The sequence below is a fragment of the Coenobita brevimanus genome, chromosome 84, assembly GCF_032717465.1.
Source record: "Coenobita brevimanus isolate Jiangsu-jjx chromosome 84, ASM3271746v2, whole genome shotgun sequence".
Taxonomy (NCBI): Eukaryota; Metazoa; Arthropoda; class Malacostraca; order Decapoda; family Coenobitidae; genus Coenobita; species Coenobita brevimanus.
This window is the reverse complement of record NC_137037.1, coordinates 4,835,891-4,863,124: the sequence shown is the minus strand read 5'-3', so window position 1 is coordinate 4,863,124 and position 27,234 is coordinate 4,835,891. Positions and strand designations below refer to the sequence as shown.

Here is a 27,234-nt window from a genome sequence, read left to right as displayed (position 1 = left end):
GAAGGGAAAGACGAGAGGAAGGAGTAGTTGCAAGGAGAGTGGAAAGGTTACAAGAGGATGAGAAAAAGGCAGAGTATAAGAGAGAAGTGGAGGAACGATTGGGCAAATATGAATTGGAGCAGATGGGAGACGTGGAAGGTGTGTGTAAGATATTTACAGAAGAAATATGTGCAGCATGTGATGTGGTGTGTGGAAGGAAGAGAAGGCGGAGGGGGGTGCAAGGAACAGCGTGGTGGACTGAAGAGGTGAAACAGGCTGTGGCACAAAAGAAGAAAGCATACAATGAATGGGTGAGAAATAGGGGCGTGGAAGAAGTTGAGAGACGGAAGAGAGAGTTATATGTGGAAAGGAAGAGAGAGGTGAAAAGATTAGTAAGAGAGAGTAAGAAGAGAGTGGATGAGGAATTTGGAAGGAATTTGAGTGTAAAGTGGAGGGACTGTAAGAAAATGTTCTGGAGAGAAGTGAAAAGAGTAAGACAGGGTGGAAGTGAAGTTAGCAGGGGAGTGAAAGATAAAAATGGTAGATTACTAGTGGAGAATGGAGAAAAAGTGAGCAGATGGAGAGAACACTTATGGAATTGTTGAACGTAGAGGATGGAAGTAATGCGAGTATAAGTGGCTGGGGAATGGCTGGGAGAAGGAGGGAGGTGATAAGACAGGAAGAAATCAGTAGGATAGAAGTTGTGGAAGCAATGAGGAAAGTTAAATCGGGGAAAGCCCCAGGAATTGATGGAGTGTGTGGTGAAATGCTGAAGCATGGGGGAGAGATAGTAGTAGAATGGATGTGGAAGATGTGCAGATTGGCCTGGGAGGAAGGTAGTCCCGAAGGATTGGAAGTCAGGTATAATTATTCCCTTGTACAAAGGAAAAGGGGAAAAAGAAGTGTGTGGTAATCATAGGGGCATTTGTCTTCTTAGTATAATAGGAAAAGTGTATGGTAGGATACTTATAGACAGAGTTAGAGAAAGAACAGAGAAATTAGTTGGAGAAGAACAGGGAGGCTTTAGGAAGGGAAGAGGTTGTGTAGATCAGATATTCATTCTTAGATCTTTAGTGGAAAAGTTTCTAGAGAAGGGAAAGAAGTTGTATGCGGCTTTCATGGATCTGGAGAAAGCATATGACAGGGTGGATAGACAAGGATTGTGGAAAGTGTTAAGAATATATGGAGTAGATGGGAAGTTGCTGAATGCTGTGAAGAGTATGTACGATGGTGCGAAGGCTGCAGTGCGTGTGGATGGTGAACTAAGTGAATTTTTCTCTTTGAAAGTTGGTTTGAAACAGGGATGTGTCATGTCTCCATGGTTGTTCAATCTGTACATGGATGGGGTAATAAAAGAGGTACAAGGTAGGGTAGTGGATGTTGGAGTGGCCCTGGTGAGAGAGGATAGTGTTTGGAAACTCCCTGTACTGTTGTTTGCAGATGATACTGTGTTGTTGAGTGAAGACGAAGGGGAGCTGCAAGGCTTGGTGGATGAGTTTGAGAGAGTGTGTAAGAAACGGAACCTAAAGGTGAATGTAGGGAAGAGTAAAGTGATGGTCTTTGAAAGAGGTGAAGTTAGTGAATGTACAGCGAGTTTAGATGGTGAGGAATTGGAATATGTGAGTACGTTTAAGTATTTGGGTAGTGTGATGAGTAAGGATGGAGGTTTGGAGGGTGAAGTGCTTGAAAGGGTACAGCAGGGAAGAAAGGTTGCTGGTTCCTTGAAAGCTGTGATAAGAAACAGGGAAGTGAGCATGGAAGTGAAAAAGTTACTGCATGACAGTACTGTGATACCAACTCTAACGTACGGAAGTGAAGCTTGGACATTGTTGGAAGGACACAAGTCAAGAGTGAGAGCAGTGGAAATGAGTTATTTAAGAGGAGCCTGTGGAGTCACGTGGAGAGACAGGCTGACGAATGAGGATATAAAGGAGCGTTGTGGTGTGGATGTGGATGTGATAGGAAGCGTTATGAGGAACACACTGAGGTGGTTTGGCCATGTGGAGAGGATGGAGGGTGAAAGACTGACGAAGAGAGTGTATGTGAGTGAGGTGGAGGGGGGAAGAGGGAGGGGGAGGCCGAGGATGAGATGGAGGGATGGGGTGGAGAGGTATATGAGAGAGGGGGGTGTGAGTTGGGAGCAGGGCAGTGAAATGGCGGGGGACAGGGCGACTTGGAGGCGATTTGTTTGTGGCCACCCCAAACGGGATTGAGGCGTCTGGCAATAGATAGATAGATAGATAGAGGGGAAAGGAAGGGGTACTGAGAAGAGGGAGAGGGACTTAGAAGGGCAGAATTATAATGCCAGAGATGGGGAAGGAGAAATGATGTTGAGAGGAGACGAGAGGCAGCACCAGTAGACAGAGAGGGTAACTGCAAGTTGTGATCAGCAAAAATATCATACACATTTGGCCTCAATTTTCTGATGCATATCAAGGTCAAGCCGGGGAACACAGACAGCGAGGAGGCCGAGCGCGACGATTAGGTTATGTTGTTCTGGTGAGCTGATGACCACAGAATGCCAACGTTATACACAAACTTTGCTGACCTTAAGTCGTGTAGAGGATTGCTTGTTTTTACACTTACCTTCTCTCATGCAGCCAACAAACTCTTCATAATCAAAGTATGATTAATTATGTAAACAAAATACGAAAACCAAAAAATCCATGATAACAAACATGTGTAATGGAGATCTCTGTATGCTGTAAACTGGTTGGGATCCTTTATAAACACTGACTCAGTTGAGACGCTGTCGCTCATGTTGCTGATCTTGACAGTTGCCTGATGAGCCGCCAACGCTCATTCGGATCTCATTCCCTATGACGGGTCAAGGTCGCCAGATTTTTCTCCTTTGAACAGTTCTTTTCCCACGAGGGCGTAGCGGGTTGATAATGTGTTTGAATCTACGCATACTAACATCTGTCCTTCGTAAATTACCTTAACATATTTTCAGTGTTGGCATACGGAGGCCAGATAGTCATCCTGTTGCCTTCTAAAACACCAACACATCATGCAGCCAATCCTTCACAAGCCTATTAACAAACACAAATTCCATCAGTACCCGCTATCCAATCACTCCATTCACCATATAGCAAAATACTGAAATGATATGGTATAGGTGACAGAGCAGATAGCATGTAGTGTGGTGTTGTGGAGAGAATGAAGACACACACACAATTAGGCGGTATGGATATGTGGACACAATGATGAGAAACAGGGTGACAAGGACAATGTCTAAGAGAGTTTTTGTCAGTAAGGTCCTGCTGGAAAAGAGTGACGAGAAGAGTGTCTGGGAGTTAGGTAATGATCCATAATACAAAGAGAAGGACGTGTTTGGGAGTCGGTGTGACAAGGAAACTATTGAGAGTCAGACAGTACTGGATAACACCGTGACAACACAATGTTTAGGAGTCAGGCAATACTGGATAACAGGGTGACGGCACAATGTTTGGGAAAACATGACACTGAAGAAAGGTACACTAATGAATCAACATTGTGTGCTGTTATACTTACAGATTTTGTCACAACTACGACAAGAGTAGAACACAACTTACCTGAAAAAAATAACGTAACATTAATAACTGGACATCCATTATTTTTATACTTACTACGATAATAACTACATCAATAATTATTATTCACATGGGTAGCAGCAACATTTGTAAATTATGCAGATACACACTCAATTAACTCGTGACGAACTTCCACTTGCGAAACTGTTCAAATGTCAGTACATTTTCAAGAAAGGTGGATCCCTAACTGTGACTGATAAAAAAAAAAGAAAGAAAGAAAGAAAGAAAGAAAGGCCACTGTTCCTCTTGTTAGGGGAGGAAGGAGGGCACATGAGAAAGTGAAAGGGGCTTACTTCATAAAATAAGAGTTTGTGTACACTGTGGTTCAACTGAAACTGGTGGTCAAACAGATGACAGTTTTGAGCTATAAGACATTACACCTTAAACTAAATGCACAAATAGGCCTCTGTCCAAGGATGGTAGTTCCTCTGCTAGAAGTTTAAACATGCCTTCCTACTACAGCTGTGGATCCTCTTCCTGTGTCGTCTACTGGAGGACGTTCCATGTGCACCAGGCACCTCGTTATGGCCTTATCCTTAAGAAAAGGCTGCGTCCTCTCCTCGGTGTGTTTGGTGACAAACCGGGCATCTTGGAGGACAAGGAAGTTGTGTGGGTGGGTCTGACAAGTATGATGATGATGAGTATCTGTGAGTGGTCATGAAATGGCACTGAGGGCAGTATGTGAAATATGGCACTTAAGGCATAAGCTGGATCTGTGGGGAAGGTACATAAGGTGGTAATGTGGGCATAATATGGCCCTTGCTCTCAGAGTAAGGTGAATGACACTGACATAAAGTATCTGTCAGTCCTAAATGGCTGGCTGACTGGAGTTCCTCTGATGCAACCTTTACTAAAGCAACATGGTTCTCGACGCTCAGTGGACTATAAATATAATCCACGGGCTGTTCTCCTAACCCTGTAAGCCTGACAGTCCCTTCATTTGCCTGACTCGACCTCAATGGGGGTGATGAAAAGGACCCCTTCATATGATAGCACTGATATATATAACTAGGATGTGGAGCTGCCCAGTCACACAAATGTCCCCTATTCCGCTGTCTCTCTCAAAAGGAGGATGGTGGGCTGCAGGACAAGAACATTAAAGTCTGCAGTCCAATGGGTTCACATTCCAGTAGAACCTGGGACTACAACAATGACTACTGCAGTACAACCATAAAGGAAGAGGAAGTTCAAGCATCATGTGGGTTCTCTGTAATGCTGTTTCCTCGCTGCGGTGGTCTCATTGCTATGGTGGTGTGGTGTTTACTTAGTATGTCATGTCGTGTTCCATTAGGGTGCGTTCACGCGTGTGCTCGAACAAGCGTTGGCAACATGCAAGCAACACAGTAACGAACACGCTACAAACATGCTGGGAACAACAGCGTCCAGATCATGTTGGCAACGTCATGATGAAGTCTCAGCTGCCTGGTATGGACACACTTATCCCATCACCTCTGCTGCCAGTGTTCGAAGCTGCACTGAAACATGTTTGCAAACATCTGTCCAAATACTGCTGCATACATGTACCCAAACATGTTGCCAGCTGTGCTGCCAACATAATATGTTCGAAGGCACGTGTGGACGTGTCCTAAAATTCCTCTCAGTCACTTAGGAGAAATTTGATAACTCATATACAAACAAGAGACATATGATATCCCACGTATTTGGAAGCAGCCGGACACTCACACTGGTCAACACTATGTGCATGGCAAGTATCACGGCGGAGTTTGATGACAGACAGAAAATAGGAATGCTGCATCTCCCCAAACAGTACCACATCAACCTTTTCATTTCGTTTACGTGTTTGATACAAACGTACAGTCCTTCAATGAAGAAAACATGTAACCACAGAGACAATGACGCAAGTGAACTGTTTATTTACAGTCAAAGAAACAACCATCTTTGCAGTTTCGTCTGAAGAATATTTATTACTGGTGAAAGACAATGAAAGCTGTACCTCCAGTAGTGCGTGTTTTACATGGTTCAATTTTTCCGCTACGTATCCGCTAAACTTTGCAAAGCTATTTATTTCTGTCTGTACAACATCATCATCTGTTGTGAAGAGAATGGACATAGGTAAACATTCAGTAACACACCTACTGATACTATTTTTTAAATTAGTGTCTACCTTCCATGTATTTACGAAAACATCTGCATGTACACATAAATACCACTAACAATGGAAGCAAGATTAAAAGGTGCACACATTTTTGTTTCTTACTACCGTCATCAATGTAAATACAGAAGGCGTAAACATAAGACCAATCAGTGCTCTGGTAAACTTGTGCGGCAACTTTAATATCTGCTGCCAACACGAAGCTCAGTCAAACTCCGCGGCAAACTTTCCAAACTGTCAGCAAGACGTCGTTGTTCCTCGGGCCAGACAACGGGCCCCGGGGCATATACACGGGGGAGGAGGGGGGGTTGTCCTCAAGTGTTTTGCAGGCACCATGGCACCTTCTTTATATTTCATTATGCATATTTACAAGTTATTAATCTCTCTCTCTCTCTCTCTCTCTCTCTCTCTGACTAAAAAATGTGTAACGACGTGTAACGTGCAACATCCAAATGTATACAGGTAAGAAAGACGCTAGGGGGCCAGCTAAGCCCAGTAAATAATGGACAAGAGAATATCAAACCTTAATTCAAAAGCAGCAGGTACAAAACACCAATCCCTTTACCTTCCACACACCTGTACTCCGTCTTATATTGTCTGTCATTAGCGAGAATATCAAACCTTAATTAAAAAGTCACTGTTTTTAACCTTTCAGCTGCGCCAAGATTCTCTAAGCAATCATCTGGTAACTGGAAGAATTAAGCACTACAGTTCAGCCATAACAGCTTTATCCCTTCACTTGTCTAAGGATTCTCTAAACTGAATTAAACCTTCTTGTACTAAAAATAATAAATAAAATACCCATGTTCAACCGTCACTGCTTGAACCCTTTATTTATGTAAGGATTTTCTTAGCTGAATAACATCCCTGGCATTAGAAAGAATGACGTACCCTAGTTCATCTTTTGGCTGTGTATGTATTAGCTAAGCAAGTACCTGTTACTAGCAAGGATAAAACACTCATTACCATAGCAGCTTTAACGCTTTAGCTGCGTAGGAATTCACTAAATGGGCTAAGATCACCTACAACTGGCAAGTATAAAGCACCCATGTACAGGAAAAGACACAACTATCTTTCCAGTTCCTTCCAAAGAAAATTTACACCCGGCGAAATACAATGAAAAACTCTATCTCTACTAGTACGTGTTTCAAATGGTTCGATTTTTCCACTATATAATCGTCAAACTTTGGGAAGATAGTTGTGTCTTGGACAGTACAATCATCGCAGCTGTAACCCTTCAGATGAGTAAGAATTCCCTCATCTGGTACTGGCAGGGTACAGCACTCGTGTTCAGCCGTCACAGCTTTAACCTCTTTTGTGTAGGGATCCTCTCAGTTGAACAATACTGTTTGGTATAAGTAAAAATTACTCATACATATTTAACATCCACAGTGGCAGTGTTTAACACATATTTGAAACCCATTTTCCCTCACTACTGACTACCAGCAAATGGCTGAGGATTTAAGATGTGGGAAGAGTGGGGAAAAATGGGGGGGGGGAGGGTAGGTGTGAGGAAGAGTAGCCAAAGTATGGATGAGAGAGAACGGTGTAGCTGAATAAGAACAATGGTAGAGTGAAGTGTGGTGGAGTGACTCTTGTGTGATACGAGCGAAATGTGTGCTAACAGTCTGTGATGAGTGTTGCAACCACCAAAGGAGATAGAGACTTACCGGAACTGTAAATGTGCCAGTGATTATAGTGCGACATTTTGAAAGTAGTGTGGTGGAATGAACTATGGTTGAAAATGCGACCTAACATGACAGAGAAGTGACCTGAGTGAGGCAAAGCAAGCGACCTGAATGTCAGAGAGAGAGAATTAGTGCGACAGTGACCTAGCGTGGCAGAGAGAGACTTCAATGACAAAATGTGACCTACTGTTGCACAGTATCTGACCAGAGAATGAAAGAGAGGGAAATAGTGTGGTACGGAAAGTGACCTATTGTCATAAAATGTGACCAAAATTGAAGAACGCAGTCTACTATGGCAGACAATGTGGTCTGAATATGGGAGATGAAAAGGCCTGACTGTAACTTGAGTCTTGCAGAGAAAGAGACCCAAGTGTGACAGAGAAAAAAACCTTGTGTAAGATAGAAAGTGGCTTCATTATGACAAATAAAACATAGCCGCCATCAATGAAACCAATAAAGGTCTCTCTCCCTCTAAAACACACACACACACACACACACACACACTTTCAAGAACAAGTAGTTAATTATAAGTTTACACCTTTGACATCTTCACAGTATTACGCACTCACAACTTGTTTTACTTTATCACAGGCACCCTTTATTGTTTTCTTTTTAAATGAAAAACTAAGGTTGCTACTCAAATTATTAAGCACTGCATGTATTCAGAACCATCCAAACCTGCTGCTGATTCCCAGTCTTTGCGTCAGACTTTAATTTTCCATTCATACCTTCTTTTGGAAGTAGTTGGAAATCTATACATTATCTTTCCTATTCCTGGGCGGTTAGAACCTCTCCAGACTGCACCGCAACCCACGCCACAGTTTAATGTAGACTGAAAAATAAAGAGAAATGTGTTATGTAATTTATATGCTCGTAGGTTGCACTGGCTGCTGCTTGACTAAGTCTGTGAATCATGATTTAGAAGAGGAAACATGGAACTAAAATCTTACGTGACACGGCTCGACTGGGACCCAAGTTATGCCCTGTTTTATGGCGCTGGAAGGGGAGGAGTGGAGAGTAGGAGAGAACGCAGAAGAGAAGGCAGAGCGAGGAAAGAGGAGGAGGAGGAGGAGGAGGAGGAGGAGGAGGAGGAGGAGAAGGAGGAGGAGGAGGAGGAGGAGGAGGAGGAGGAGGAGGAGGAGGAGGAGGAGGAGGAGGAGGAGGTGGTGGTGGTGGTGGTGGTGGTGGTGGGGGCCCCGGTGGTGGTAAAGCGGAGAGGGGGAGAGAGTAAAAGACAAAATGGGGAAATGTACAGAGGTAGGAAGGGGATAAACAGCTAAAGAGGAGGTTAGAGGAACAAAGAGGGGAAGGAAGGCCAGGCTAGAATGCACTACAGAAGACAGGGATGTGGAGAGGAAGGGAAACAGAGTAGGAGCGCGGAAGAGGGGTTTCGAAGTGAGAAGGAGAAGAGGCAATGAGGGAGAGAGAAAGAAGAGGAAAAAATGTGGAAGAAAGGAGGATTCTTGGGGAAGAAAATAAGCGGACACAATAAAAACTACAAAATTTCCCACGTGTCTTCCCCCATCCTCTCTCACACATGCTTTTCATCACCACAAACGCACACTCTGTCAAACACGAAAACAAACTATCCTCCCGGTGTTTTTTCTTTCCAGGATAAATGAAAACTGGCGAAACGTAACAAACGTCTTGCCTGGACTATTGGGAGTTTCGAATCGTTCAGTTATTCAGCGATGTGTCCAGTACAAAATGGAGTAGTTATTTTGCTTAACCTTACCAGCTTGAAGACTTTTTTTTATTGTATTAGTAATGCGTGCACATCCTTTTTAGATGCAGGAGTGTCTCTTGGAGCGGCCCATTCAGTCAGTCACACAATAAGATTTTTCGGACGCAGTTTGCTTCACTGCTGATGACTTCAGCGACGCCCCATATAACCGCCCTCATGGTCTCTAATCTATCTAGTACTTCCGTACTTGTTTTCTTTTTAAAATCTAGGGTTGTCATCTAGTACTGCAAATAATACCACTGGTTCGAAAGTTTCCTGATATGAATAAGATCGTCTGGCGGCAGCAAGAATCATATACAATATACGTCTTGGTTGTGAAGGGATACAACAATGTAACAAAAAAATGCAATAATGGTATAATCAGGCTACCTGAGGAAGGTCCAAACAGTAGTATCTTCATTATAAACTATTTTAATACGTGGGTATCATGGAAATAAAAGCTCCTACGATCAAACCTGTGAAAGTGACGGTGTAGACAGGTCCCTAATTTCGGATGTCCATTTGCGTAACCCAGGCGTGGTAAGTTTCTCTGCCTTGCTGCTGAATGTGCTGTGTAACGTAACATGCAGATCAATCAAAGCTGATCCTTACAACTGATCCATAAAAGGCAGTCAGAAAATATGGCCTTCTCTTTACTAATACACCAGCAACACAAATGGACAAAGTAATTCAAGTATACCTGGTGACTTTATGGATTGACAGTTCCTATACAGGGCTCACACACACACACACACACACACACACACACACACACACACACACACACACACACACACACACCATGTCTCGCGAGAGCATTCACGCAAACACACACACATACACAGCCTTTATGCCTATATAAACGCAAGGGAACGGAAATACCTGAACAAGCTTAAACAAACAACACACACAGGAAACAGTATCCAATTAGTAAATGTATTCATGCAATATAATGTATTTTATCGTGAAGATAATTTTGTGGCTTCTTTTTCAATTACATTGAGTGACAAGCCAAATGGTTTCCTGTAAGCCAAGAAACCATTTACAACGCTGGGTGGTAACCATATAACCAAACCAGACCTGCTCCCTACGTGTCAACAAGTGGGTTGATGGAGGGTTAGTGCCCCTCCCCGTAAAACAAATAACTCAAAGTCAAGTGGCCACCCCTTACGGGATAATAACGTCTGGCAATAGATAGATAGATAGACATCCCGAAATAGTGTGTATTCTCTCTCTCTCTCTCTTCAATCGAGAGAATAAGAGAGAGGAGGACTTTGGAGATAACACTGTGCTGCTGACGTCGGTGTCGCGAAAAAACTGGAGACATATTGACTTCCGTTAGTGAGCTGAGAAAGAGAGAGAGAGAGAGAGAGAGAGAGAGAGAGAGAGAGAGAAAATATTATTTTTCACGAGAAAACAAGAGAAACCATATCATTAGGAAAATGTAGGACAGACTGCGACTACAGGTGACGAACTAATTCTCTACCAGTGAACCTGCTGCACCAGCCTTCCTTGTACTGACGGGTGTTCAACACCCCGTGTTCTGGTAAACCCTTCACCCTCCCTCCTCTTCATACCCCCCCTCCCCCTCCTGTCTCACTCATCTCCAGTGCTCGACAACATGTGACCACTTTAAGCCTTCGTTTTTATCTTACTAATGACAGACAATTTTGCTTACTATATATAAACCCTCGGAGTGAAGGGGTTAAGAACAAACTCCAATGCGCCCCCTTCAGCCAGTTAAACTATGTTCAGTTATTTCTTGCTAACTCCAAATAATTATGCAGTATTAAGCCCTGGAGAAACATCTGATAAAAACAGTAACCCCTCTAATTGAAGATATTTCCCATTAGCTGAGTAAAATTGTTTGGTTGCAAAAACGATTTTCGAAAAACATTATAGAAATGAAGCTGAAGAATAGTACTTGTAACCATTACAGTCAAAGAGGTTTTGCGTTAACTGAATAAAAATTATTTTGCTGTAACAACGATAGGATACAAGAGACGCCATCATACCCCGCAGGTTAAAAGCTGAAATTCTCATACAAACTTTCAGAAATGAGACTAATGTGTATATCAAACTCCAAATTAAAGTTGCTTGCCTCAGTCCCCGAGCTCAGGTCCTCATCAAGATTCCGAAGCATTTTGGAACTAAACTTACAGATTTTGTTCTTGCTCTTTTTAAATCTGAGCCTGGGTCGGTTATATGCAGAGTCGCTTGCCATTAATGAAATATAACAAGACTTTATCCTTCTTGGAGTCGTGTCTAACCAGAGTGCCAGAATGATGATGATTCTTTTTCTACAACAAAAGTACCTCGAAGGGAGTACACGAAAGGAATCAGGAAAGTACAGACCGAATTACAGCAACTTAATTAAGAGAAGTACAGTAATGTATGTGAAGGATGTGAGACATTACATTACATCCGATAGAGGGAGAGTAACTGACAGCAACAGAAGCACAGGACAGCACAGAAACAAAGGCACCGAGAAAGGACGAAGCATATAATGACGACCCAGCATCAGCATACTAACAGAAACACAACGAAAGATGCTCAACAGAATCATATACAAACACAACCATGGAACCAGAAGCACATTACTTGATACTCACACCAAGAGATGCACCAAAACAACGAAACAAGGAAACAGAAGAATATTATGAGAATAACTTCACATTGAAGTCAATCAAGGACAGCAGCAGAGGCGCGGCAACAAAACACACACACAGAATCACAGTAACAGCACACACACACACACACACACACACACACACACACACAGGCAGCACATAGACTCAAGCACTGAGACAAGTTGGTCATTTAGTATGTTCTACCGTGGTTGGGAGGACACGTGAGGTTATAGGAGACCATAAGCTTGCTCTATAACAAACGGCCATGCACATTACATTGTATGCAACGGCATGACACTGTACAGTATTAGCTCCAATTGCAGCATACTGGACCATGCTGCAGCCCTGTGCTGGAGTGGTGTGTGCAGAAATTCACAGCACATCCCCCAGCCCAAAAATTACCTTGCTACCACAGCATTACCTGGGGTCATACCACACACTACCACATACCACACTACACTGACATGCTTGAACAATGACCACCACAATATATCACATTATCAAACTTCACCACAGCACACCATCATCCGAATATATGTACAGTAGATGAAAGAGAATGTTGGTCTGTCTGTCTGTCTGTTCTCTGTGGAATGCATATAACACTCTCTAAACACTTCTAACAGGCATAACTTTTTACGACAAATTTTGATGTGTACATTACAGTTGCTAAAGTGGTGTTTCTGACAGCATGTTTGATTTGTGACTAGATATAGTGCTTTAAAAAATGACACAAATTTTATACAATATGGAATTTATGCATGCGATTTACGGTCAGGGATATCACTTTTCACGCCTCTACTCACCACAACCTTTGCATCCATGAAAATACTTCATCCATTACTGACTATATTCTTCACCCCTTTACTACGAGGAACTTTTCAGGCTAAATAAAACTGGCTGGCTATAGCAGGAATAAACCAATGGACATTTAAAGCGTTTAGGATGACGGTTTCCAGCCACTTTACTAAGAGCCATCCCTAAGCCTAATATACCGTCAAGCTTTTGGTGGTGGTAAAAATATAATGCAAAAAGGCGACATCCTTGAGAAGGTCAGGTGAGATTATACAGTTGGTCGCTACTCGTGGTCTGCTTATATCTCATCAATCATTACTTTTACAGAATAACAACCACGGTAACCATTCTCACCTTAACGTCTCCCATTTACGGTTTTGGTGACGATTAGTGGTCTGCTGGTTCTGTTATCATAACCACCACTATTACAAAACCACAAACACGGTAACGACTTCCTCTATTACAAAGCTCATTAACTACCAGTTTTACAGATTCACAAACCCAGCCACCATTTCTACCTATATATCCCTCAATTACGTAACCTGTACCTCATCAACCATTCCTCATACAGCACTCCCCAAACAGAAACCTCTTCCACCTATACTGTATATCCCGCAATTACGGCTATGGTCACTACTATACCCCTTTTACTTTAATTTGGCCTAAAACTGCCACCTCTCCATCTTGAATGCTGAATTGTAACAACAGACTAACCCTAGAATATGATGCTAATCATGAAGAGGTGCTACGGAAAGGATGCAGAACGGTAGCATTGTTCATATCAGCTACAGAGCTAAGTAAAATAAGCTGCAAAAGGACAAAAATCTGGGCCAAGTTAAGGTGCAACAAGTATAGTGGTCTGCTTCTTATCTAACGCCAAGGACCAATTTTGCAGCCAGAAAAACCATTATGCTAACATCTCGCACAAAAACGAGGTCATATTGGGGAACGGGGAGACAGGGAGGAGGGGAGTAGCAGGCAGAGGAGTGAAGGAAACGAGAAGGGAGGAAGGGAGAGGGAAGCGTAAGAGAAGGAGAAAAGGAAGAGAAGTAAGGAGGAAATGAGAGATGGCGAGCAATAACGAGGAGAGAAAGCAAAGATAAGAGTAGTATTAAACAAGGATTAGCAGGAGGGAAGCAGGAAAGGGCAACGAGCATACGAGAGGGAGGGAGAGATGAAGCAGGGACCCTGTAGGAAGGAAGGGCGGGAGGAAGCAAGGACTCTGAAGGAAGGAAGGATGTAAAAGGAAAGGATTGAAGAGGAGAGGAAACGTGAGGAGGAGAGGGGACCAGAGGGTAGGAGGGAAGAGGTAGAAGAAAAGAGTGGATGGCAGGAGGCAAGGAAAGTGAGAACAGGGGTGAAAGAAACTACCAGCACAGTGCAGACTCAACACTGCGACTACGAGTAGAGGATTGCAATGGGAGGAGAGGGTTGGAACGAGGGAGGAGGAGTAGAAGCCGGGGAGGGGAGGAGTGAAGGAATGAAGGAGGGAAAATATGAAACAGGAAAAGTAAATCTGATATAAAAGGAGCATTGGAAGAGGGGCAGTGTGGAATGATGGAAGAAAGAAGAGAGGAGGATGGAGGCAAAGAAGGAAGGAAGAGAGGACAAAGGAGGTAAAGAAGAAAGGAAGATGGGAAAGAAACAAAGGAGGAAGGAAAGGAAGAAGACAAGGGAGGAAGGAAAGGAGGGAGACAAGGGAGGAAGGAAAGGAGGGAGACAAGGGAGGAAGGAAAGGAGGGAGACAAGGGAGGAAGGAAAGGAGGGAGACAAGGAAGGAAGGAAAGGAGGGAGACAAGGGAGGAAGGAAAGGAGGGAGACAAGGGAGGAAGGAAAGGAGGGAGACAAGGGAGGAAGGAAAGGAGGGAGACAAGGGAGGAAGGAAAGGAAGGAGACAAGGGAGGAAGGAAAGGAAGGAGACAAGAGAGGAAGGAAAGGAAGGAGACAAGGGAGGAAGGAAAGGAAGGAGGGAGAGTCACAAAGAGGATGAGGAATATTGAGATTACAGGAGCATTAGTGGAGGAGGAGGAGGATGGGATGGGAGGAAGAGTAAGGAGGGGAAAAGGTAAGAAGCATGGAGATAGAGATAGAGAGAGAGAGAGAGGGGGGGGGGAGGGGAATCTCCTATAGAAAGAAATGGCGAACAAATGAGAATCAGGAAAAGGGGAAAGGAAGGAGAAAGAGAGAGGAGTGGTATAAGGGGTGGGACTGAATGAGGGGAGGGAAAACTGTGCTGCTGAAAAAGAAAGGGATTGGAGCGATGTGTGGAGCAATAATATTTTGAAGAGAAGCAAATGGGGAGAAATTAAGAGAAATGAAATTCATGAGACAGGAGGAGGAAGAGGATTGAAGCTAGAGCCATTAAACTTGGTGGATTCAAAGACTGGCGACCTAAGGTGACATGCACAACATCAGTGACCTTGGCCTCGCCTGAGGCCAAAAACTGGAACTTTTTCGGGTAATCCGGATGTCACTTTTCCATGAAGCATTAAACCTAGAGCCTCCAACTTGGTGGACTTACAGATTGTAATGACCTAAAGTGATATGAAGATCAGTGGCTTTGACTTCATGGTCCCTATGTAGCTTGGCTTCTTGTAGGCAATGGCTGTGGAAAATTTTTCTTTATTAAAACTGTCCTGTTGTCCTTAGACAATTTTATGTTGCTCTTATTATTATTTTTGTTATAGAAAATACATCATCGTACACTGGAAAAACTTTCCCTTGATTACTGCGTATGACTTACCTGCTTATTATGTGTGTATTATGTATGTATGTATGTATGTATGTATCTTACCTACTTACCGTGTATGAATGTAAGTAAACGTGTTGTGTGTTGGAGTCAGTCACTGTTTGGGCTGGGCTAACTTTTGAGACTCGTTGCTCTGGGTTCATGTGATGCTCCGACAGCGTGCATTACTTCCTTTACTCCATCTTTCTACATGTATATCACTGTCTATTAATTACCCTGTTACTCCATTAAATCCTCCAATGCGAGCAGGTTTAAAACTTAATCTTGTTACTAACAGATAATTTTATGCAACTCACGAATGTGGTCTTGGACGGATGGTGTTACGTAATGTACAGTCAATGAAATAACTATCTTCCCAGTTCCTTCTGAAGAATATTTACAGCCTACGAAGTACAGCGAAAATCCTGTCTCTACTAGTGTGTGTTTCAGATGGTTCAGTTTTTCTGCTACCGTATGCATTCGTTAAACTTTGGGGAAATATTTACGTCTCACTGAAGAGTAATTGTAATATATGAGTATACCCTTTTTTCCCGGTATACTGAGTAGTTTTATCTTAACAAAATCCATAGACCATATCAATACATTATTCTAGGTCAAGTCAACAACGGCTCTTTCACTGGGGCATAATCACCAGTGGTTGTCTATTGAGTCCAAATGTCATAGAACACACCCCAGAAAACGGAACTAATTACCCTCACATATAATTATGTATTTCACACTTTCTCTCTGCTTAATATACACGGCCACATATTTCAAGATCTAGAGGTGAAAAAATGCATGAATACAGATACCGGCTGGAGACAGGTTTGGCACGCCACAATTTATTGCCTGGATGTCAGATACGTCGCAGAAATTTTGTACGTTGGCTAAAGGCAGTTCACATATTTATTGCAATATGTTTTTCATTTGCCATGGGAGTAAACTCCACTTGTACAATCATTATCATTGATTTACCAGTTTTTATTACTATTAAACCAAGAAACCCGAGATATGCGAAAATGCCCTGCTATTCTAGAAACAGTCGTATCACAGCAGTGAGTAAGGACGAGGTTTCGTGATCATCCTACCGTGTCAGGTAAGCTCAGCAGGAACTGGAATGACTAAAAACACACTGACAACGAGACACACAGGAATGCAGCGAAGTTCAGAGTTATAAAGGTGTATATGACTGCTATGAAAAAGAGAAGTATGGCCTAAAATAGTTCTATGTACAGTAACTGTGCATGAAACATACAGAAACAACAACTATGTCAGGCCAGACGAATAGCGAGGGAGCCGGCGTGGCAGGAAATTGTCATGGCAACCGAGAGGGAAGGAGAACCAAAAAATAATGACAAACGAGTATGAGAAAGAGACACGAGAAACTGATCGCGTAGAGACAAAAGGAGGGTGAGGGACAGAGCAGGAATACGAGGATAATGATTTAGTATCAGATACAAAATGAAGAACGAGAGAGAGAGAAACAGCAGAGGTTCGACGGCCAGAAAATATTACGTGACCTTTAAGACTACCCCACACGGCTGACTGTGCGTAGGATATATATATATCATTCATTCATTGCCAGACGCCATGTATCCCAGACGGGGTGGCCAATGGCTTAGAGTTAATTGTTTTACAGGGAGGGGCACTAATCCTCCACCAACCCCACTTGACACGTAGGGATGCCAACAGCATCTGGTGTTCCCAGGCGGTCACCCATCCAAGTACTAACCAGACCCAACGTTGCTTAACTTCGCTGATCGGACGGGAAGCGGTGTACTCAACGTGGTATGGCCGATATATATATATATATATATATATATATATATATATATATATATATATATATATATATATATATATATATATATATATATACTCTTTGGAATTTTGTGATAACGCATCGTATGAATGTGGTAAAAATTTGGTGGAATGTGAAGACTGAAGCAGAGCTGCTTATAGCCTTAAACATATTACTCCCACCCGCTGGATTTTTACGCTGAACTTATAAGACCCAGCTATGCGGTGGAAATATGGCAGCAGTTTGACATAAATAATAAAAGACTAACCAGATATAATGTGCTTAGCTGATCCAGTGTGGGTGCTTGGTGATGGGGTGGTGGGGTGAGACGGGCATGGGGGAGACGAGTGTAGGTGAGGTTGTATAGGAATTTGAACAGAAGTGATATTTTGGTGGGACTGTGTGTGTGTGTGTGTGTGTGTGTGTGTGTGTGTGTGTGTGTGTGTGTGTGTGTGTGTGTGTGTGTGTGTGTGTGTGTGTGTGTGTGTGTGTGTGTGTGTGTGTGTGTGTGTGTGTGTGTAAACATTCAGCCTTATACACAAACCTGTCATTAAATCTTTCACTGGGACTGGAGGTACACAGTCACTATATTCCAACAAAGCCCGGTAATATTATTCACTACTGGGATATCCTCACCAGTCAAGAGGGTTACGATAAAAGTGTAAGCCTGGGAATGTGTTGTTTCTTACTTCTGAGCAACCCTACCCACCCACCCCCAACACATCTCGTTGAAGCGTCCATTCATCACCTTATTATACACTTCACCTGCAGCCATGAAGCCACGGCAGTCCCCTCCCACTCCACTCCCGATGCACATATAAGTATCAGATCAATGGTCGTGTGCTGATGTAAACATGTGTAGGTCTTGGGTCACACTCCACGCTCATCGATATGCTGAAACAAATTGTGGAATCCTCATTATGCAACTTACTGTATGTGCAACTGCTGGATGATAAAATTACCGGGAGAAGATGTGAAGTAGCTAAAAATTGCTTCACGGTCGTTGACAGTTACAAATAATATTAATGATGTAGTATTATAAAGCCACTCTTATTGCAGCGTCAACCTTGCCACTCACCCCCAGGCCACAACGGTCACTCAGCATACGGACAAACAAAGAAGGTGGATCACGCCGATCACACGATATGCAATGCCACTAAAATCATTCAACCCTGTCACTCCGAGTATGTATTATTCATTTTATTCTCGTTATTACCAGGCGATTTTATTCACCACAGGAGAGACTTCTTTGCCTTGGAGAGATAAATACAGGTCTCATCCACCACTTGAGTTTTTTTCCCTACGCAAAGCAAAACAAAATTACCATATGAAAGCAAGACTATAACAAAATACATCATCGGAGTGAAGGGGCCAAGCATACGACGTAAAGATCATATGCTTGAAGGTTGCTTGTGGCATTCTGCATTGGGGCCATTGACGCGCTCTGGACTGCACTATACCCTGTTTACACCAACTTGGCCTAGACTTTTACCTTTTTGCAGCTGATTTCACGTCGCTCAGTGGCAGGAAAAAAAAAAAAAGTATTACGACGCAACATTTTTTTCATTACATTTATTTGCAACTGGTACCATATATATTTTACTGTTAATCTATTATCATAATTCAGCATTCAATATATAAAGATGGAAAACTTATGGGTAAAGGCATTATAGTTATCCGCATACTTAATCACAATACCGGTAGTGACAGGAGGTGAGATTGGTGAGGCTGATGGTTGATAGTAGTGAGATATACCTGTGAGGAAAATCAAATGTATCTCAAATTATTTTATATTTACGAAGGACAGCGAAGCATCCTCTAGAGCTTCACTTCTTTCTAAGAATTTTGCCACCTGCCGATCGTACCAAATCTGCCAGCCCACATATTTGGATTATACAGTTTTAGTGAAGGAGCGCTGTGATGTGGATGTTGATGTGATAGGAAGCGTTAGGAGAAATGTTAGTGGTTTGGCCATGTGGAGAGGAAGGAAAGCGAAAGACTAACGAGAGGAGTGTATGCGAGTGAGGTGGAGGGGGGGAGAGGAAGGGAGAGACCGAGGATGAGATGGGGGTATGGACTGGAAAGGTATATGAGTGAGCGGGGGGGTGAGCTGGAAGCAAGGCATTGAAGTAGCATTGGACAGGGTGACATGGAGGCGATTTGTTTGTGGCCACCTCTTACGGGATTGAGGCGTCTAGGAATAGACAGTTAGATAAATAGTTTAAGTGTATCGATTAGCGTGCGGCGTGTCACATTTTTAAAAGAATACGACCATAAATTTTTGTCAGTGCACAACCATGCCTGCGGAATTAGGAGAAAGAAAAAAAGAAAAAAGGAAGGGAAATGGCTGAAAATAACCTGCTCTTCACTGGCCCAATACATGCAACGTAAAGTCAGCATCAAAAGTCCTGTCGCCTCTCCTGCTTCTCTCTCCATGGACTACGAAGGCCAGTGTGGTGAATCCTCAGCAGCTAACACTGAAGACATTGATCAGTGGCAGAATAAATTCATCAGCGTCGGTTGCTGCGGATTCACTACACTAATCTTCAAAGTCTATGGAAAGAGAAGCATGATGGCTGACAGGACTTTTGACACCGACTGTACCTTCACCCTCCTCCCATAACCTCGTTTTATTCCACGGTTTCCTTCCCCCAGCTGCCCTCACGCACCCTGCCCACCTCCCCCAGGTGTCCCCACACCCCTCCACCAGGTGTCCCAATCACCCCACACCCCTCCCCCAGGTGTCCCCATCACCCCACACCCCTCCCCCAGGTGTCCCCATCCCCCCACACCCCTCCCCCAGGTGTCCCCCTAACCCCCCACCCCTCCCCCAGGTGTCCCCATCACCCCACACCCCTCCACCAGGTGTCCCAATCACCCCACACCCCTCCCCCAGGTGTCCCCATCACCCCACACCCCTCCCCCAGGTGTCCCCATCACCCCACACCCCTCCCCCAGGTGTCCCCATCACCCTACACCCCTCCACCAGGTGTCCCCATGACCCCACACCCCTTCCCCAATCACCCCATCCATCCCGCCTCTCGAACGAACCCCCCCCCCTCCCACAGTTAACCTCCTCCCTCAACAACCCCCTTCATACTGTTGCCTCCTCCAGCCCAGCCTCCTTCCCTGATACCCTCTCCACCAGCAGCCTATATGATGTATATCGCAGCCTCAGTCCCTGGAGAAAATAGGGGAAAAAAGCCACTCCATTATACCTCTGGCCACTCACCCTCTGCCGTAAGAACTCCTGCAGCGACACACACACACACACACACACACACACACACACACACACACACACACACACACACACACACACACACACACACACACACACACACACACACACACACACACTTTTTTCCTCATCACATAATTACATCTGAGTACACCTACTATATATATTCATGTTTATAAACTCTCTCTCTCTCTCTCTCTCATTCATCCCAGCTCCCTATTCTTCAATATTTAATTATTCAGTTCCGCTTTATCCCCTTCCTCTACACCCCAAACTCACTTTTCCTTTTAATTACTTCTTTCATCTCCCTAGTACAGTGCATTTCACCTCCTGCTTCCATATACTGTCTCCCTTCTCGTACAGTACTATCCTCTTCGGACACTTTCTTCTACTATTCTCTCTTTCATTCTTCTTTATCTTGCTAACCTTTCTTTCATTCATCTGTACACAATGTGCCTCTCTCTGATATTTTCACTCCATTTCACTAGGTTATCCCTCCTTATCCTTCATTCTACCAGCCCTTCCTCCTTATCTCATGTACACTCCTGAATACTTACCATCCACTCTGCCACCTCTTCACCTGTCAAAATCTCTCTCTCTCTCTCTCTTCCCTAATGCTCACTCACCTTCAAGTCCATACCCCTACTCTTTTCTTCCCTTCTCAGTACTTTCCCTGCCTCTCACTCTACCCACAGTTCCTTTCTCTCCTACAATTTTCTCAGTACCTCTCTCCCTCTAACTCTGCCCCTCTCCTTAATCTACCTCGCACTATCCCATTCGTTCCCCCTCTCCCTCTCTTTCCTCCCTTCCTTCCTTATCCTACCAACCTCTCCCTCAAGGCTACCATTCCTCTAATCTGGTCTTTCTCGTCTAGCATAATCTCAGTCTTCCACTACTTTCCTTACACCCTTTCGTCTCCCTTCAGATTCTCAATTTGTTGTCCTTCAAGACTCTTCCTTCTTCCATCCTCTCTTCCTACCTCTCTGCCTCTCTCTGTGTTTCTTGTTTTTCTCTCTCTCCTCAGTCAGATCATGCACCTGCTCTCTCTCTATCCTCTCGCCTCCCAGTCTCTCCTTCCTCGCCTGCCTCCCTCTTCCATTCATCCTACTTCCCTATTTCCCCCCTTGCCTGCCACCCTGCTTGCCTCCTCCCCTTCTGCCTGCTTCCCTGCTTATCCTTCTCAATATCCTGTACTTGTCTTTCAAATCCTGACGCCTGACTACAGCACAGAGTGTAGCCTCCCTTCCTGTCTACCTCCCCACGTGTCTGCTCCCCTGCCTGTTTGCCCCCACCTGTCTGCCCGCTACAGGTCTGCCTCCCCACATGTCTACTCCCCTACCTCTCTGTTTCCCCACCTGTCTGCCTCCCTACCTCTCTGTCTCCCTACCTGTCCTCTACCTATCTGCCTCCCCACCCGTCTGCTTTCCCAAACATCTGCCTTTCCACCTGTCTGCCTCCCCACCTATCTGCTTCCCCACCTGTCTGTTTCCCCATTCGTCTGCCTCTTCATCTGTCTGCCTACCCACCCGCCTTCCTCTTCAGCTGTCAGCCTCTACGCCTGTCTACCTCCCTGCCGTGTAATTCCCCACCTGTCTGCCTCCCTGCCTATATTTCGCTGTTGTCTACTTTCCTACCTTCATGTCACCACCTTCCCTGCCAACCTGCCTGTCTATTTATCTGCGCCTCTTTCCCTGCCTATTTGCATGTTTCATCCCTAGCTGTCTGTCTGCATATCTCCTGCCTGCTTACCTACCTGCCTGCCTGCTTATATGCCTTGTGCCTGTCTGTCTACCTGTCTGTCTGCTTCTTTGCCTTCTAACCCCCTGTGGTACTGTCTGTCAGTTTGTCTGTCTGCCTGCCTCATGCTCTCGTAACTCTGGCCCTAAAGGTACTCCTGGGAGAGGTGGGGTCGTAGCTTCCTTCCCCCCCCCCCTTCCTTTCTATCTCTGCTCCCTTCTCACCTCGCCCGGGGGAGCCACCTCAAGGGGGTATCGACCCAGGCCTTTGTCACCTGTCACTCCCACCCGCACTCACCACCACACGCACTCAACCCGACATTCAGCACCTCACGCACTCAACCCGACGTTCACCACCTCACGCACTCAACCCGACATTCAGCACCACACGCACTCAACCCGACGTTCACCACCTCACGCACTCAACCCGACATTCACCACCTCACGCACTCAACCCGACATTCACCACCTCACGCACTCAACCCGACATTCACCACCTCACGCACTCAACCCGACATTCACCACCACACGCACTCAACCCGACATTCACCACCACACGCACTCAACCCGACATTCACCACCTCACGCACTCAACCCGACATTCACCACCTCACGCACTCAACCCGACATTCACCACCTCACGCACTCAACCCGACATTCAGCACCACACGCACTCAACCCGACATTCACCACCTCACGCACTCAACCCGACATTCACCACCTCACGCACTCAACCCGACATTCACCACCACACGCACTCAACCCGACATTCACCACCTCACGCACTCAACCCGACATTCACCACCACACGCACTCAACCCGACATTCACCACCTCACGCACTCAACCCGACATTCACCACCACACGCACTCAACCCGACATTCACCACCACACGCACTCAACCCGACATTCACCACCTCACGCACTCAACCCGACATTCACCACCTCACGCACTCAACCCGACATTCACCACCTCACGCACTCAACCCGACATTCAGCACCACACGCACTCAACCCGACATTCACCACCTCACGCACTCAACCCGACATTCAGCACCACACGCACTCAACCCGACATTCACCACCTCACGCACTCAACCCGACATTCACCACCTCACGCACTCAACCCGACATTCACCACCACACGCACTCAACCCGACATTCACCACCACACGCACTCAACCCGACATTCACCACCTCACGCACTCAACCCGACATTCACCACCTTACGCACTCAACCCGACATTCACCACCTCACGCACTCAACCCGACATTCACCACCTCACGCACTCAACCCGACATTCACCACCTCACGCACTCAACCCGACATTCACCACCACACGCACTCAACCCGACATTCACCACCACACGCACTCAACCCGACATTCACCACCTCACGCACTCAACCCGACATTCACCACCTCACGCACTCAACCCGACATTCACCACCTCACGCACTCAACCCGACATTCACCACCTCACGCACTCAACCCGACATTCACCACCACACGCACTCAACCCGACATTCACCACCTCACGCACTCAACCCGACATTCAGCACCACACACACACAACCCGACGTTCACCACCTCACGCACTCAACCCGACATTCACCACCTCACGCACTCAACCCCACATTCACCACCTTACGCACTCAACCCGACATTCACCACCTTACGCAATCAACCCGACATTCACCACCTTACGCACTCAACCCGACATTCACCACCTTACGCACTCAACCCCACATTCACCACCTCACGCACTCAACCCGACATTCACCACCACACGCACTCAACCCGACATTCACCACCTTACGCACTCAACCCCACATTCACCACCACACGCACTCAACCCCACATTCACCACCTCACGCACTCAACCCCACATTCACCACCTCGCGCACTCAACCCCACATTCACCACCTCACGCACTCAACCCCACATTCACCACTTCACGCACCCAACCCCACATTCACCAACACACGCACTCAACCCCACATTCACCACCTCACGCACTCAACCCCACATTCACCACTTCACGCACCCAACCCCACATTCACCACCACACGCACTCAACCCCACATTCACCACCTCACGCACTCAACCCCACATTCACCACCTCATGCACTCAACCCCACATTCACCATCCCATACACTCAATCCACAATCACCATCTCACGCACTCAGTCCCACAATCACCACTTCACGCACTTAACCCTGCACTCATCACCACCACTCATCAGTATGTACTTCTTTACCACCATGCATCAGCATGCACTTCACCACCACGCATCACCACGCACTGCATCATCGCCACGCATCATCACGCAGTTGATCAACACCACACACTTTACCGTGACTAATCACCACGCACTTCCTCATCACTATGCATCATCACGCACTTCATCACCATCACGCATCACCACGCACCTCATCACCACGCACTTCATCATCATCGCGCATCACCACGCACTTCATCACCATCACTCATCACCACGCACGTCATCACCATCACGCATCACCACGCACTTCATCACCATCACGCATCACCACGCACTTCATCACCGTCACGCATCACCACGCACTTCATCACCAGGAACTTTAAGAAATTCATCACAACGCACTTCATCACCACCACGTGTCACCATGCACTTCATCACCACCATGCAATCTCATCGTCTCTCCCCACACGCACTATTGCACTGACACGTATACCTACTCACTCACTCACGTAAGCCGCATCTGGTCTCACTCCCACAAATCACTCACTCTCTAACTTAATTCACTCGCTCTCTCACTCAGTCTCTCACAGTCATAAAACACTCACACGCAGTCTCATTCACCTAATTCACTCACTCAGTTGGACTCACTAATTTAATCCACCCACTCATACTCACGCACTTACCCATTCCCCAACATCCATGCTACCTAATCCTCTCTCTCTCTCTCTCTCTCTCTCTCTCTCTCTCTCTCTCTCTCTCGTGTACTTTTATTTCTTAAAAACTGTTTCTTCCATCATGCAAGGGCTGTTCTCCTTTTTTATTGGTTCCCCTCTTTCACTCAGAATTCTACTCCCCCCCCCTCTCTCTTTGGCGTCACTCATGCCGTCACCCTATCATTACCAACTCCCTCTAGTTACTCACCTCAGATATGGAATACCTCTGATCTGAGTTAGTTCCCCATTTAGCTTTTTTTTTTTTTTTTTTTCTGGTTATGGTACTAACGACTATATTTCATTTTTACGATGTGTGATGTTTTTATTATAACGACTAAAATTTTGATCTGGTTACTCCAAGATTATTTTATTTTCACTATTAGAAAGGACCTATTACTTTAATGGCGGTAAGAATTTCCTCTCCTGCAACACTTCTGATATACGTATGGGTGAAGGAATTCAAGACAGTTCCCATCACAAGACACAATAACAAACAGGGCAAGGTATGTGGCCACGGTAATATTTATCAGTTTAAAAGCCAGTCAGTACAGAATAATACAGTTATTTTTGTACTCGTCCTTTCTGCCACCAGATGTTCGTCCGTGAATGGCAAGGGTAGTCTGCATCACAAAGCACAATGGTGGCCACACAGGCAGCACGATGGCAATACTCCTCCACTACGTAGGCGGAAAATTTGAATAAATCAACAGTAACGAATGGATTTACACCCACCTGCATATCACAGTTGCAGGAAGTGACTGGCAGGACTATTCGCTCTTCAACCTCACCACGGTAAATTGCAAAACGAACTGTAAAAGAATATTAAGTTTTGGGTGGCGCCTGCGGGGTCTGCAAGGCTTTGTGCACCTCCTTGCCATTATTCCTGCATATGTAGTAATATTTACCTCCGTCAACAAAGTTGGAGGAGGTTATGAAATCGTCTGTTTGTCCGTCTGTCTGTCTGTTTGTCCAGACCATATCTCCAAAACTTCTCAATGAATTTCAATGAAATTTAGTGGAAGGATGGGCCATGGACCAAGGAAGAAGTGATTAAATTCTGAGGCGGGTCCGAATCCGGATCCGGAGTATCCCGCACAGTATCTCCAAAAGTTCTCAATTAACTTCAATGAAATTCTGTGGATGGATGGGCCATGGGTCAAGAAAGAACAGATTTAATTTTGGTGCGGATCCGGATCAGGATCCCTTCTCCACGGATCTGGATCCGGATCCTTTATAATGGCAATGGCACTGGCGGAGGTATGCGCTCTCTGAGTGCTTTCTAGTTTCTTGTGCGTTGTGTCCCTCCAACTATAATTAATAATAGATTAATAGGGCACATACATTACACATAAATATAAACAGCAAATGGAGAGGTGCCAGAAAGACTCCTGGACCTAAAGCACGGGTAGGAAGGAAAACAGGATGACGTGTGTGTGTGTGTGTGTGTGTGTGTGTGTGTTTCCTTGCTACAATCGACGATGTGTAATCAATTTAAGTGAGCCTCCTGATGATGAACGAGTAAATGAACGCTGTATTGAGACCACGCATTTGAAAATCTTCCCCAAAGCTGAATAAACTGTCAGAAAATACATATAACAAAAATAAAGAGACATCATGATGCTCTTTACTGAAGCTTGCAGTGTACAGAGGGACTCTTTGGTTTTGTTGGCATGGTGCTGGCACAGTGGGACTCGCCAAAATCACGAGCCCCGCCAGATCCACCACTGCCCATCAGTACTTGTGTGTGCACAATACTTAATTCACTGGGCCACATTTGTTTGTGCTAATCTGCATATAAAATATATTTATGGAAAAAACAAAGCATGTCAATTTTCAGAGTTCTAGACTATCACCCTCCCCACAACCGACCCTTCACAACACATCACAACTTATGGACGCTGTATGGCAGTAACCAATTCACCTTTAACTGGTCAATTACATTGTGTAAAAAAAAAATTCCTGGGAATTCATCACTAGTTTCACGTTACAAAGATCACTTATAACTTGTAATAAGCTTTCACTCAGCCAGAACTTTTGGGTTTGACATGGTTATGCAACCTGGCCCATAATATTTTTCATACTTAAGGAAATCAACCGACTTTCTCTTCAACTTTTGCATTCATGATCAGGTTTAACTGAGACTTTGCAGGTTGGTTCATATTGAAATTTTGCATTTGGGAATAAGAAAAAAGTCATTTTCTAATGGTATTTTCTTATTTACATTTTGTAGCGTTTGTCTAAATCTGTGCATTTTCATACCTGCATTTTGCTTTAGATGGCCTCAAGAGTTTGTA

The 27,234-nt window shown here is 44.9% G+C and overlaps 1 non-coding gene across 1 annotated transcript; it reads right to left on the bottom strand.

The window, feature by feature from the left end:
- Positions 1–16,908: 16,908 nt before the first annotated feature.
- On the bottom strand, positions 16,909–17,027 carry LOC145410282 (5S ribosomal RNA). Its single transcript, XR_013899247.1, has one exon. It is a non-coding gene; the product is annotated as a 5S ribosomal RNA (ribosomal RNA).
- Between the last annotated feature and the right edge of the window lie 10,207 nt (positions 17,028–27,234).